The 12,937-nt window shown below is 36.9% G+C and overlaps 1 protein-coding gene across 2 annotated transcripts in view; it reads right to left on the minus strand.

The window, feature by feature from the left end:
* The window catches only part of KCNMB2 (potassium calcium-activated channel subfamily M regulatory beta subunit 2), a 110,962-nt gene extending 98,971 nt beyond the window's left edge, over window positions 1-11,991 (minus strand). The window contains exons 1-2 of one of the 2 annotated variants that reach the window (XM_053458847.1): window positions 11,817-11,991; window positions 1,146-1,305 (exon numbers count right to left, since the gene is read on the minus strand). The gene's annotated coding sequence lies outside the window, so the exon portion shown is untranslated. Of the gene's footprint in view, window positions 1-1,145; window positions 2,120-11,816 lie in introns of those variants that run through there. The other variant, XM_053458846.1, reaches the window with a different exon arrangement.
* Window positions 11,992-12,937: the final 946 nt, after the last annotated feature.

The raw sequence follows: 12,937 nt of genomic DNA on the forward strand, positions 1-12,937 counted from the left end.
TTGTTCATTTTAGTTTAATGTGTCTGTTTTGTATGAAATAAAAACATTTTTCAACAAAAGCCTCAAATAATGATTCATTCTATCAACTCAAAATAATACATTATAATCATTTATTTTCTCCCTTTGAGGCTCAAAGCACTTAACGATTATATGAGCAGACATAGAAAATAAGAGTTCCTGATGTTCAGATGGGCTGAATGCCTCATAAAAGAGGTGGATCTTATACACACAAATACACATTTCTATTTAGAAGATGTGTCGTAACTCAAGTCCCTAGATCACTTATATGGAAGATTTGCCTAACTACAAAGTCATTTCAGACATCTGATAACTAAGGTTAGATTTCATTAAGGACAGAGCTTCATACCTCTCATCTATTGAGTTATAGGAAATTACATTCCTGAAAACAATAGTTTTCACAACATCTTTAAGTGAACTGTACCTCTTGTTTAGATTAACGAGGACCTTTTATCTGTCTGAATCTGTCATGTAAAGGGAAAACACAACCTCTGCATCAATACAACGATGTGCAGACCCTGCAGTAGAGTTTCCACCTAGTTAGCAGACTACTGGTAATTATCATTGTAGGTGGGATGTTATTCTTAGCATCCAACAAAAAACATTCTTTATAGATTGGGCAAAATATGGCACTCTCTATATGTTACAATGTTGCCTTCAACATACAGAAATGCTCAAACGCAAATCAAACCAAATCATTTTCCAAAATAGAAGATTTAATCCATGATGACTTTTAAGAGGTAGGCCTATATAATATTAACAGACAGAACTGACTAGATATCTGCTTTAACCCCTTCAGCTTAACAAAATTGTACCATAACAGGCTGGAAATCATTCTGGCAGGCAAAAGTAGATAACAATGTTTATCTTTTGTTCGTTATTCCTAGACCACAAATATAGTCACTATATTTTATAGTTACTATAAAAAAAAGAAAAATTGTTAATTTACTCAAACAGGATAATTGTCCAATAAACAGCACTAGGACTTTTAAAAGAGTTTGTTATTCTAACACAATCAGGGAACAGAAACTCTCCTTCTTTTGCTTTAGTCATTCAGTCTGCATATGCAAAGTTCCAAAATTAATACTAAAAACATATAAATCTGAGAATAAAAGCTTGCAGCATACCTTAATTTTAAAAAGCCCTGGATGTCGCATGTTTGCTTCTGTCCACACAGTCTCTTATATGTCCTTTGTTGGCTGACTGGTAATTGTGCTCCATGGAAAGACTAATTCCCCTCATCCGTAGCAGGTTTAGTTTTCTGTTGGATTAGTAACTTTTTGTATCCTGTCAGAAAAATTCAAGTGTTGTAAAACAATCTTGAATGTCCTTTTGCAACAACACTATTTCGAGCACAGGAAATAAAAGAGTTAAGGAAATAAACCCGCAATGCTTCTCATTGAACACACAAATTTTAGTTTCTTGGGGTATGTTTCCAAAGGATGCTATCAAACCAGTGCTCTCCAGGAAACATGGAAGTTGGAACGCTGACCCAAAAGGACCTAGTCCGGGTATCCATAGGGAACAGTGAAATCAGAGAACGAGGTGTTCAGTAAAGAAACATGACTTTCAAGAAAAAAAAATCCCCACACCGCAGCGGATATATAAAAACAAAGAATTTCACATTCACTGCATCATAATGTTGATTTCCTCGTTGATTATCAATAATCTCATTATTTTTCTGCCTGTCTGTTCCAGCTAGATTACCATGTCCTTGGAACGTATGTGTTTTTCTGTAGTCGATCTGAGAAAATCTATCATCGCTATCACTGCCTCTCTCCTTCTCTTCCCATGGAAAAACAGGATTTGTTTTTCTCTGTTCCCTATATGTGATCCATAAGCAAATAGTTAAGAATACAAAAAGGGTTACAAAGCCTTGTTTATAAGAAGAAAGCCACGATCCGTGGATGCCTGGAACAAAACCTTTTCCCCATGTAAAAATGTTTTGGTCTTCTGAATTAAGAAGATACAGAATGTGTAGCTGTGGTACCAGTCAGCCTCTCGGATTCATCAGGGAGTCTCCTTGGTAACGAGCAGTTCCTCTCTGATGACTCCTATTATATCAGAGCTCTTTCAATTTAAAGGTAAAAGGGAGTCTGAAGAAGAACAAAACCAATATACGTACTGCGTGTCTAGGAAAATACGTGTATTTGTTATATATCTAAGCTTGCATGTTTAACTATAAAGAAAAATACACAGGCATGTACTTGCAATTGACAGCCATATATTACAAATAGGATTAGTGTTACAGGGAAGGAGCTCACAACATTTATTGGGTTTTACTTAAAACACAATAATATATTATATAGTGTTCTCCGACCTGATTCTAAAAGGACATAGATGGTTATAGCTTTGAGGCTATCCCTGTGTGTTCACAGTTACTGGAATTAAAATTTACCAACATTACCAACCTAAATTTGGGCTGACACCCTGCATTTACAATACAGAATAGTACGTGGTTTAAAGGCATGCAATGTAGTTAATGCAGGCCGTTTGAGGACAGTAAGGTTTCTAGTTTGCTAATATTATTTGAAGCAGTAAAAAATGTGATCTGGGACTATAGACATTGAATGCACGTAACTGCAATGGTGGTCAATCATATTAGGAATTTACTTTCCAGGTGGTTACTTCCAGAAAGGACACTGTCGAGGCCAGCGTCCATAAGATAAAAAAAAAGGAATACAAGCAGTTAACCAGGTAGGGTAAGAAAGTGAATAGTAAACAAAGTAGGCAGAAACTTGAAAAAACTAGGTTGCTTTTTTATAAACAAAAATAAAAGAAAATTTGCCAGATGTGCTTACCTTTACTAGGTATGTTCCCGTGCGTGTATTTAGCAATCACAATGGATTTTACACAAGTAAAAAAGATGTATGGCTTTTTAATTCTACATAAGGTAATCACTGCGGTGGATAGCCACTAGGGGGTGGTATTGTGCCAACAGGTAAAAAGCCTAAAAATGTTTAGAATTATATTGAGTAGGAGACAGGTATTATTATTTTTAGTTTAGCTAAATCTTATGAGTAAAATGTCTATAAAAGGTATCCATGTAGTCTAACAACTGGCTTAAAAAAATCTGTACTGCTAAGTGACAAAAGCTCAGTTTTTGACCACTTGCGTCAGTAGCAGAAAGAGAATACATCCTCTCATTGATTTGTGTCACTTTGTTTACATTTAAGAAATTGATTGTATCGGGTTACAAAAGCACTATCTGCTTCTCAATGCAGGATCAGTGAATGAGATCAGAGTTCTTCAAGGATAAAACAGCTGTTCCTAGGATCACTGATTCTCAGTCTTCCAGGAGTTAATCTTATTTGTAATGTGTAATACAGAACAACAACAAAGCTCTGGGGAAACCTTGGAAAACAAGACACAGAAAATGTATATATAAAATACAAAATAGAGGATACTGCAGTTCCTAGTCTAGACCTAGTGGCTACCCCAGGTCTAGAACAGGGCAGTTCCCTCAGCTCCCCCCTGGTCCAGTTGTGCATGCACTTCTGGTTAGTCAGCAGCATTCAAACCTTACAACCAGAGAGTCTGGAGTTCAACTCTGACCACCACCAGTAACACTAGCAGGGGTAGATTAAAAAAAAGTGTCCCCAGCAGCCTTGGTGACAAGGGACCCTCCCTTACTGCTTGTTTGCTTGTTTGTCATTTACAAATCAGCCTACACTGAATAGCAGGGACACTGTTCTTGTTGTGCTGAGTGATGTGGAGTCCCATAATGGAAGATTGCTTAGTGTTTCTCTCCTGTAACAAGGGTATTTGCAGATACACAGATGGGCTCCATTTCTGGAGTATGATCAGTAAGGGCAGAGGGAGCTCCTCACTTATTGTCATATGACATGACCATCCAGTAGGGAGCTCCTTTTTGCTGCAGTCAGTAAATGCCGAGTTGAAGCATGGATTTATTCATGTAAAGAAAAGGCAAAGCTCAGAGTTACTCTATCATGATCCACAAGCCAGCAGCATACAGTCACAGTAGCAGAGATGCTTTGTAGGGGATGGAGCTTGGATCCAAGGGTATGGAAGCGTACACACGTGGAGATCTTTTTATATGAATGGATTTACTTGTGTCTTTTAAGTGGCTGAATATCTATGTACACATTCACAGGCATTATAATTGTAGGGTCTATTCATTAAAGAAGGATGCATGAGTGTTGAATATTTAAAACTCTGATTTCACTATGCATTATCAAGGGCAAACCCCATTGAGCTTCTCACACAAGAAGGACTGAGTGGCCGCACTTGATCTTGGCTTGCCCTCAACCACTAAACTGCTAGGTACTTGAGAACAGGCTGTTTACAATACTTGCCCCTCGCACATTCACGTTACAGCTAGACCTAGGACACTGCGGATTTGATTTACAGATACACAGGAAAAATGCATTCAGAAATTTCCTACTTTATCCTCGTGTATGAAATTATACTAACCTAAAATAAGTAAACTGTCTAAATTGTATCTTAATGTATTGCTCCTATCGCTCCTAATCAAGCTTTCTCTATCAGAATAGCGTTGGCTGTATTTTGGTCTGTGTCATCTACTGTAGATGCTGTTTGAGGAGATTAATTTTGTATTTACCAGGCAGATCACACAGAGCAAAACAAACAAAATACTTCAACTGTAACACACAACCACATTCTACAGTATAAACTTTTGTTGGACTTTATCCCAGATCCTAGTATTTGTACCACTAATAATGTGTATTGAAGCAAGCTATCTGGTTAGCACTGTCCTATGCTCATGGCCACATTATAAACATACAAAATTAATTTCTGTAATATTACATCAAATGTATGGCCTACATTCTAACTGAAGACAGACACCAATAAGTGCCAGAGTTTACTGTGGCTATATCATCATTTGGCTATATCTGAAATCTGTATACTTCGTTTACTCGTGTCAAAGAGCTATGTCCAGCCATTGTATGAAGACATATTTCTTATCATTGTATGCAATACCACAAAATTATGGTAAAATTGATACCAAAACAATTTACATTAGCACTGTTATAGAATTTTACAAGGGATGGTAATATTTGGCTTCAGTATAATTCTGACATTTTTTTTTAACCAACGAACCAAACAATAATGGGGCGCAGATACATATAAGGAAAAAAGCACAAACAAAAACGATAGTGTAGAGTGTAAAACCAATATTATATGTGAATAGAATATTGCACTCACAAAAATAATAGATGAATCAGACCCGTCTATGTTGAATGCAAAGTGTCTTTAATGTTCTTTAATGTTCTTGTAAATCTAAAAAATAAACTTAAAATAGTGCAATATCCGAGAGGATATAAAAATAGCCAGCAGGAAATCCACTCACATTTTGTTCATGCACCAAAGTGCTTGGAAAGTGTCTATATACACCACACGTGATTTTAGGTTATTTACGTATTTTTTTTAACCACTCTGAATTTCTAATATGATCTGATCATAACACTCTACATCTTGTCTACTGTAACAATTCAGCAATAGCGCTGCCCACAATTTTGAGCCTTAACATTAACAGTCTTTTCACAGACTCATAACTATATATTAAAAGACAAGACATAATGATATACTGTATTTGCCTAGAGGTATGAGGTCATACAATTAATTTTAACCTATTGATATAATCTGTAATCTATTTCTAGACAGATAGTGGTGGCTATAGACAATAACTACATTATAAATACATTTCAAGCGTTCCCTAGTAGGTCAGAAAGACAAAATGACATTTGGCAAGTTACAGAAATAATAGCTAATGCTAATTTTATGATTTTTCAACATATTTGTAATTTATTTTGCAAATACAGAAGAATATAAGAGGATACTTTTAAAAATGGAAATATGAGTCACAGTTATTTTGCGCCACTAAAATAATGTAAAAAAATTACCCATGGCTTAAGCATTTTATTTGATTATTAGTATGTAATGAAGACTGTTGTTTTAAAAGTAAGTAACTCTTTTACCCCAGGGAGGAAACAAAGAAAACAAATATACCGGTAATAATATTTTTTAACTAAGTAATTTAGACTCATTTGCCACTTTGCTACTGTGTATGTTGATAGCTCACGGGTTAAATATATGCCATGCTTCTGCTTAAAGTTAATGCCATTTTTAAATAAAACATAGTGTAATGTCTAAGTCAACGCCCTTTCTCCCGTTAAAATGGTTAAATTAACCATGCTCAGACCAAAAAGTGTTGTATTGCATCTTAACCGGTGTGTCGCGACTGATGGTGTGGTTCTTTGGGAGACCCTTTTCTCCAGAGGAACATATTTACTCAAAGAATTGGGGTGGCTACTCATCTTGTAGCTGGCTTTCGCTATGAGAAAGGCGGCAGCGACGGCCAGGGATGTCCTGCTAGACCCCCTGGTGCTCGTTACAAATGAGCATGCAGTTAAAAATGTATTTGTTTATATGAGATTATAAAAATTATATACAAATTAAAATAGATATGAACTGTATTTGGTGGAATAAAAATGATTATAAAACAAAATTAATTCGAATTTAACTTTTGCTTGCATTACATACAGTCAAAATACCCCCTATATGCCACTCTGTCCCATGATATGCCTTTTAACCCCCTATATGCCAGAGTGGCATATAGGGGGTATAGGGCATTTCTGGAGGCAGAGTGGCATATAGGGGGGGGGGGGTAAAAGGCATTTCTAGAGGCAGAGTGGCATATATGGGGTATAAGGCATTTCTGGAGGCAGAGTGGCCCCCTATATGCCACTCTGTCCCAATATATGCCTTTTAACCTCCTATATGCCAGATTATGCAAATTACGCAAATAAGCATGGCTGGTATTTTTTTGCAAGAAAGGTGGCAACCCTAACCCCAGTGCCTGCATCACAGCCATGGTGCCACACACATGTGCATCAATTTGGCATTGTTTACATTAAGCCATTACATTCACAAAGGTTTGCAGTACAGCATGGAAAAGGTTAACCACCAGGGGATGACTAAGTGGCCTTGGCATATACGTGTAGCTGCTGCATACGACCGTCTGTGGAGTTTTCAGGACATACGGGGAGCATAACATTTACATACGTTGACCACATCAGTTCCATGTGCCGCACGTTAAACAACAGTGATTTAGATCCATTTGAATACATTTATTATTATTTAAATTGCCTATTTTTTTCTGACATTCTTCCATGTTTTCTGACTTGCACACAGTTGCTTGGCAACCTGTAGGTTTAACAGTAATAGATTGGGTCGTCCTCTGAGCAATTCCCCCATCTCTATGATGACACATAGAAGGCTTCTATGAAATTACGGTTATCCATTCCAACAATGTAAAGCAGACACCATGCAGTTTCAAAATCATGGCAAGCAAAATGAATACATGAAATAGTTTATATTCCTACAACGTTGTATACACAACAGGGCCCTGCAAAGCTCCCCTTTCCGAACATAAGTAATCAATGAAGATTTGTAATCTATTATGTTTTAAACCAGCCAATAAAAAGGCTTTGAATTGGCCAGAAGAAAACCTTAGGCTTGATTCAGTGCTGCGGGTAGATATATCATCAGTAATTGAGTATCAATCATCTGCAATTGAAATATGAAAAAAACTTAGATTCATTAACTGTATCACCGCTTTTATCATTTTGTTCCCATTGAAGTCTGAGGGAGGATTGCTGTTCAAATTCTTTTGAGTCCAGTCCAGTCCATTAAATTAATGTTGGCACGGTGAACATAAAAACCTGATTCATTCATACGCAATGTTGTTAAAGGTGAAAAAAGGGTAAAGTGAGGTTTTGCCCTTTTCTATTTCTTGCTTTAGATTGCTTTCCACCCAGTATAGCAGCTATCTTTGAGATGGCAAAATAGATAACTTGGAGCTCTCAACCGTTACACAAAGCATCCACTGATCATTGGAAGAAAAGCCAACAGGCTGTTATTTAGGTAAACCACTGTTGAATTATAAATACATTTCAATTAAATGAAATATACCTGACAATATAGAAGATGAGCCCTCCAAACAACTGTGTGAATACTACATTATATTAGTATGCTTTTAGTCAGCAAAAAATGGTTTGCTAATGGAGGAAAAAAGAAATTTGTGCATGTGCAGAACATTTTAAATATATTCTTCCCTTTTTTGAAACAGGGGGTTTTACTCACTAAACTCCAAATTTGTAGGTGAGTTAAGGTGAGATGAAATATTGCAATTTACTGAATTCCTATGTATTATGAGTGGCATATTCAGCAAGATTCTTCAAATAGAAGTGCTGAGGTGGCACTGGCATGATGAAATGACATTCAAACGAATCTCACCAGTATAACTATACATTATGCAGAGCTGACTTAGCCTTTCTGGCAGAAGATCACCGGCTTTGCCCTTTATAATGCCAAGTAAAGTTGGGGAGTTGAAATGTTTCAACTCACTTTAAACTCAGACGCTTGTGGTGATATCACAAGTGACATCATAACATGATTCATTGGGACATCACATCAATTTACATTGGAACAGCACGCAATAAGGAATGGGATAGGATCCAGGTCAGTATCATCTCAAACAAAACTAGAGCATTGGCAAGTAGCTGCAGTACTTCTCATTTACTGACCTTGCCCACTCTTTTTAATAATGGGTCATTTTTTACGAGCAATATGATTACATTTCACTCATTTAATTTACTATATCCATAAATATTCAGTAAATAACGCTGTAATATAATGTTGCACCTTTTATTTAGCACTGAAACAAATGTTACATATTCATTTTTTATTCCTTAACGTGAAGATGGTTGATTCTGCGAGATAAAGAAAGTGGCTTCAATGCTTCTATGAATCACAGCCCATGGGAGGAAAATTCAGCTCTATCGTATTTTATAGGCTGGCCCATTAGGGATCATAAATAACAGTGAAAACTATTGTACTACATATTATTGCAAAAATGGATTGCTTCAGTTGTTATGGTTGGAGATATTTATGAATCTGAAAGAAATTTTGGAAATGTATTGATGTTGTTATTCCTGTGAATATAATTAAAAGTTAGGGAATTAATTAATTATTATGCTTTCTCACCAGAAAGTACTTTAGGGATAGTTCCAAGATATTATGAATACCAAGATTTCTATAATTTAATAGGTGGAACTAACCTTAAAATATAAGCAAAATCAGGTTAATCTAATGTACATGATTTTTGGTTTAGGTAGATTGTGTTACTTAACTAGAGTGCGTAAACTCACGGCTAGACGCTAAAGAAGATGTGCTACATGCCTGAGAATTCCTAAAATAAAAATCTACATAAATACATACATATAGATTACTGTATATACACCGATCAGCCATCACATTATGACCACTGACAGGAGAAGTTGAATAACCGATAATCTTATCATGTCAGTGGGTGGGATATATTAGGGAGCAAGTGAACATTTTGCCCTCAAAGTTGATGTGGTAGAAGCAGGTAAAATGGGATCCGAGAGACTTTGACAAGGGCCAAATTGTGATGGCTAGGTGACTGGGTAAGAGCATCTCCAAAACTCTTGTGGGCTGTTCCCGGTCTTCAGTGGTTAGTACCTATCAAAAGCAGTCCAAGAAAGGAAAAGAGGTGAACCGATGACAGAGTCATGGGCGGCCAAGGCTCCTTAATGCACGGGGGGCGGGGGGGGGGTTTGGACAAAGGCTGGCCGTGTAGTGAAATCCAACATGCAAGCTACTGTAGCTCAAAGTGCTGAAAATTTCAATGCTGGCTCTCCTGGAAAATACTATTTTATCAGTATATGAACATACCTGGGTTTTGCCTGGAGTCTCTGGAAGAAACGTCACTTTACTGGGTCCCCATTGGAAAACTCTTGGACACAGGAGCGACATTGTGACACACTCCACTCCCCACGCATTCCCCCCTTAAACAGTGATGTGTTCCCCAACATCAGTGGGAGCTCCGGGTAACCGGAGCCATGAAGTTAGGTATATGTGTTTTTGTTCAGCTGTTGTAAAACTGTTTGGATGGTGTTTTTAACTCATTATTATGAAACATTAATTATTGTGAAATCTATAGTATAAATCTAATTAAATATGCAACCATTTAAGAAAAGATAAATGACTTCACTGTAAATAAAATAAGTTGTGCAAAAGCACTTGGGTGACTGATGCCATTAAAGATATAAACTTAATTATGCCATTTATTTTCCTAGTTCTGTTTTTGATTATTTCTTTGGAGTTATCTAGTGATAATTTCCAGGTCTATAGATAAAAGATTCCCTGTAAAAAAATGTTTATGATGTTGAATATTAGTGTTTAGATTCTTAAATGATATAAGATAAGTTGCAGTTAGTATTGAGAATTGTTTTGATGATTAGCAATTAGAGTTTCGAGATAAATCTTGGTTGTAACCAGTGATATCAATCAGTGTTTATGGGTCAGTAGGTCAAATTAACCTGGAAAACTATTTTTAAAGGGACTTTTGTTTACCGGCTTATTAAAACTAGTTGAAATATAATGATGTGTAGGGGATATGTGTTTTCCCCCCCATTGCATATGTGTACTGAGGAGATGTACCAACGAATGATGAACCAAATCGTTGCGGTATCTGTTGCTTATTGCTCAATCATAATAGTAGAAGAACATAAATATGAAAATATCTTAATATTACAGGCTTCTTAACAATGTTCTCACTCCTGAAATTGAGATCAAATCCGTAAAGAATTTAAAACATCTACTTGGTGAAATGAGTATTGATATACATGGTGCTTTTTAAACAGCAATTTAGACTTTATCAATACAGAGACTGCAGTTGACTTCCTTTCTTAAATGTCAGATATAAAATAAATGGTCATGATATTTATTTTGTGAAGCAGTAAAAACATTTTGATAGATCTCAAGACTATATTGGTCTTTTGTATAAAAGAAAATATCACTTTTTCCTCTATCCAAATCTATACATAAAAAGATACATAAATGATAGAATATATTGCTTTTGCAACAACTCATAAACAATCATGGTTGGTTCAATCATGGTTTGGATGTGTTGATACTTTCAATGGAGCTTTGTTGCTTAAACTAAATTTGACATTAGAAGCACACAGACTATATATTGTGTTCCTTTATATCTGTGAATATAAATACATGATTGTGAAATGAGGACACGTTTTGTAAGCAGTACATATTAAAGCATTAAACTGAGAGGGATGTACTAGTAGCACTGAAGATGGCGGTGTCTCAAATCCATTTCCTAGCATATGTCAAAAGCTATATTTTGTAGAAGGGAACATTGGAATTCTCCAGTTTTGACCCAGTCCATAGGTGAAGCTCTGCTTCCCCAGGTCTCTGGGCCAGCTTATTTTTCCTCTGTGCAGGAGAGTGCCATTTGGCCATGATCAATCCCTGTCTACATTTTGCTTACCTCCCAACCTTTCTCTTTGCTTCCTGCCCGGTTAACAGCAATGATTTGCCAAGAGGGCCGATGGATGGTATGCCTTACCAGCATGTGAGAGCTGAGATATGCATTTAAATTTCTGTTGTGTCTGTTTTACAAATTGTCAGACCATGGAGATGGAGCTGCAGCTTCTTTCTCAAGTAATTGAATTGTAATCATTTTTTTTACTGAAGAATGCATATTAATGTACTCACAGAGTAGTTTAATATGCATTTTTTTTTTGTAGGGCTGTCAGGGACACTAAACTGTCCCTGTAATTTTTAATATATTTACACTATAGTTAACTATATAATATATAGTGTATATATACTATATAGTACATAGTATATATTATAGTATAGACATGGGGTCCACATTATAACTGCAAACACAATATCCTTCTTTTGTATTCTATAGCATCAGTTGTCCTTACCATAAAGGAAAATGTCACTGAGGGGTTCTGGGTCTCTCGTGTAGAGAAGTACATATAGATTACAGCAGCAGTATGAATGAAAATCCATCTGTGCGTAGAGAAAAAAAGGTCAAACCTACAACCAGGGCTCTCTATATTATCCGAGTGATATTTCAACCAGCATAGAAATAGCAAAGCTACCCAAAGTACAATAATGAAGTATGCTTTTTTATATACAATCATTGCCTAGATTATATGTTTTTACAATCATGAGTAAACTGGAATGACTGTTGCCAGAGAATGAAATCCTCTCTCCTCTGTTTGTCAAATCAAAGTCAAATAAAATCTCTGAATTCTAAATAGGTGGTTTCTCTCTCTTTCCATGTGCAGTCCTCAGGGTCATGTTGAAAGTAAAGGAAAATGTGGCACTTTGAGATAACACTTAACTCTTCAAATGCTGTTTTGGCTAAAATACAAGAAGAAACTGCAGGTAAATAATATTGCTTATCATATTGCATTCAGTTACTTGCATTCTCACATTATTTCATTGCATTGGTTTAATGGATGCTTTAGACATTGTCAACATGAGTATATTTCAATCACCCTAACAGAAAACAGATTATTATATCTTATTTTGATGTAGTTTATTTTCGCTTGGGCTGCCAGCATTTGGAATTTGTATCTAATTAACAAGTCTATTGAGTGTGTATGTATATACAGGGCCACCCTTAGGGTTGTGCAAGATGCGCAGCCGCACAGGGCGCCATGGCAGCAGGGGCGCAATGCAGCCATCCCATCACCAAGGCCAGGGCCGTGCCGAGGCAGCAGGGAGAGGAGGAGAGAAAGGGGTGCCGAGCGGTCGCAAATGAAAAAGTTTTTGGCAACCGCTCGGCCCCCTTTGTCTTTGGCTCCCTACCGCTGCCATGACTGGATGAGCGCCGGAATATGACCTCAGCGGTGAAGCTGCACGTGCCGCGGCAGGACAGCGAGATTGAGGCCTTGGGCTCCCACCACAGGATGTCACCAGGGTAAGTGAACGGCAAAGGTGGGGATATAGTAGGAAGGGGGAGGAGAGGGCGGTAGATAGTGAGAGGGGGAGGAGAGGGGAGTAGATAGAAGGGTAGTAGAGCTTGATGGCGCTA

The sequence above is a fragment of the Spea bombifrons genome, chromosome 3, assembly GCF_027358695.1.
Source record: "Spea bombifrons isolate aSpeBom1 chromosome 3, aSpeBom1.2.pri, whole genome shotgun sequence".
NCBI classification, from domain to species: Eukaryota; Metazoa; Chordata; class Amphibia; order Anura; family Pelobatidae; genus Spea; species Spea bombifrons.